Genomic DNA, 3139 nt, shown 5'->3' with positions numbered 1-3139 from the left:
ATTACATTTTTGACCAAATTTTAAGATGACAGACATAGTTATCATTGTTTAGTAATAGAAATAAGATGAAAAAATGAAAATTGGACACCAAACTCTCTTATTCCCTTTATATATTGTTATAGAAATAGTTTGAGAAAGAAAAAATTGAACAAAGACAATATTTAATGAATTTTTATAATTTGCAAAAATTATTATACCATGAGTATTAGTTGTAGTTGGTTTTATATTAAATAAAAAGATAAACTTAACCATAAGAAACCACTTCAATGCATCAAAAAAATTTTACACATGTAATAAGATATAACTTATTCTTTAGAAAAAGTGTGAATTATTGTTGCAGATATTTTTTTATTTAGATATATTTTTAAAAAATAAAAATAAAATAGTTCATCAGAAATAATATTTTTTAAAAAATTAAATTTACACATAATTTCATTTCTTTTCAAATTATTATCATACTATTTTAATAGACTCTAGATACGTACACAATATATAATATTAATTGGCGTCTAAATTTAAGTTTTAATATTACCCTTAATGAGAGAAGTTTATTATTAAAAAATTTTCTCCGTACATCTGTTAAATAAATAAACGTCCACACATTTTTTACAGCAACTTTATTAAGAGTTTTCTGTTGGATGTAAATTATTCATGCGGATTTTTTCTATTATGGATATGCTAGAATAAAAGTAAAATAGTTTAAAAAATTTGTTCTAAAAAAATTTACACAATTATAATTTTTATACCAATATATAATGATTCATTATACATAAAAATTTTATCCATCTAAATTCATTCATGGAGTACCTTAAAAAATTTATATCGAACTAATTTTTTTTATCTTAGAACCATTTTATATTTTGAAATTCAAAATTTTGTATTTTTATTTTTATTCAAGGTTTATTTTTATGTTTTATTTTAGTTTTGTTAATAAAAAAGTATTAACATTAATTTTGATGGTAATCAGTAGCTAAGAGAAGGGGGTTGAATTTTAGCCCCTTTTTGCTGAGTGTTACTTTCTGCCCTTTGAAATAGCTTCAGGAGATTTTTCTTTTTTTTTTTTTTTTTTTTCGATGCAACAGAATCAGAAATGGAGTAAAAGAGAGAGAATCACACCAAGAAGTATCCTGGTCCAGCTGCTAAGTGCAATGCAGCCTATATCCAGTCTCCATCACAACAATGATGGAATTTCATTATAATCATACAGATTACAGATACCAATTCTCCCTAGGAACTACCCTTCCTATCCGGGACAACTCCAGAATCTAACCCCAATCCTGAACTTGACTTGGTCACCTTCCAAGCTTTCAACTGCTAAGTGCTAACCCAACTTACAAGGAGATTCCTACAGAATCATGATACACAACACATAGATGTACAAAGGACCTCTAAGACACTTATGGTTTTTTCTTTAATTTTGTACACTCTGCCTTTTTTCTCTCACTGGCTTTTTCTTACAAACCTCACACTGTTTGCCTTTTTCACCCATGAGACTCAGACAGACAAAACTAAAGAAAATACAAAATGAAACACATTGAAGGAGAAAAACTTTTGTTAGCTTGGGTAGCTCTGAGAACTCTGTGCTTTCTCTCCTTGTCTCAAGCCTTGGTCGTTGACCCTTATTATAGAAGGGGAAGCTTCCAAGGTTGAAACGGTTCAACCGAGCCAAGTTCTTCTTCTTCAACACTAAAACCCAGTTCGGACAGAGATATGAGAGAGGAAAACCGAAAGCAAAACCAACATGCATGTACCTCTCTCTCATCCCTTCTCATCAAGCTTCATCAATCTGAGCCTTCCATCTTGACTTGGTCCCCAAGAAGAATTTTTTATCGTTGATGAACCCTTGATCCTTGATAGCTCTATCTGTTCTCTTTTTGCTTCTTCCTCCACGTAGCTACAGTAGCTATCTCCTGTGATGAATGAACAAAAAGTAGAAACGAGCTTCACCTAAGGGATCTTCTTCCCTGACCGAAATAGATTGCTATCATTTTTAGGCATGGAGATCTTGAGACTTCTTCACCACATCTTGCCATTAGTGGTAAAGATCTTAGCCACGCCATACTGTAGATCTTCTTTTTGCTAAGGCCATCATCACCTTAGCCTCTTGCTTGTCCATAGCTTCTGTTTGATTTTCTCTGATAGCTTGTATCTTCATCTTCTCTGATGAGCTGACAACCAAAGAGAGAAGAGAAAGAGGAGAGAAAAGAGAGAAAAGCTTTCAATGGATGTAAAGAAAGAAATTAAAATGAGTTAAATTTCCACTTTCCAAACCCTCATGCCTAGTAACGTGTAAAACATTAAAATCAATCAAATCAATGTAGACTTTCTCTTTCATGTTACCAATGCATTTAAACCAAGTTAATTAAATTTGAATTCCATCAAAGAGAGGAGTGGGGTAACCGTGGAAAGCATGCATCATTACTTTCTTTCTTCTTCCAATTTTCGGACCAAGCCTTGTTGGTCTTGTAATCAAGGATTAATTGGGCTTGCTCAATAATTTTCTGGCCCAACCAACATAGGAATAATTTAGCCATATGTCATATAAAATTTTTTGCGTAAGGCTGAATATTTTTTTCTTATCATATTTGGGCTTTAAATTGTTTTATGCCCAATGACCAAAAGCCTGCATGCAAAATAGAAATTATTAAATAAACAATATGCAATAAAAATCAAATTAATAATTTTTAATTGATATTTTAATAATGTTTGATCATCACAATAATTTGAAGTTTTTCAAACTCAACAAATTTTAATTTTTAACTTTTAGGATAAATAAAAAGATGAGAGCTTTTCATAAACTAGATGACAGAAAAACGACTTATTATAAAAAAATAGTTTATTTATTGACTATGTGAATACATATAATCACTCTTGATTGTAATTAAAATAAATATAAATTTATTCAATGTATTAAATTTTACATTAATTATTAAAATCATGATATAATGCATGTACTCAATGAAAATAAAGTTTAATTTAAATAACTATAAATAAATAAAATAAATAATAAAAAACGTACATAAAAGTTAACTTTTTTATTATTTGGTACAAAAATAATATAGTGTAATAATTATGAACTAATATATAGTGGTAATTATAACTAAAAGAGTGTTTTAAATATAAATTTTTAAATTTCTTT

Source organism: Arachis duranensis, chromosome 3, assembly GCF_000817695.3.
Source record: "Arachis duranensis cultivar V14167 chromosome 3, aradu.V14167.gnm2.J7QH, whole genome shotgun sequence".
In the NCBI taxonomy this organism is placed as follows: Eukaryota; Viridiplantae; Streptophyta; class Magnoliopsida; order Fabales; family Fabaceae; genus Arachis; species Arachis duranensis.
The sequence above is the reverse complement of the archived record's forward strand: the minus strand, read 5'-3'. Positions refer to the sequence as shown.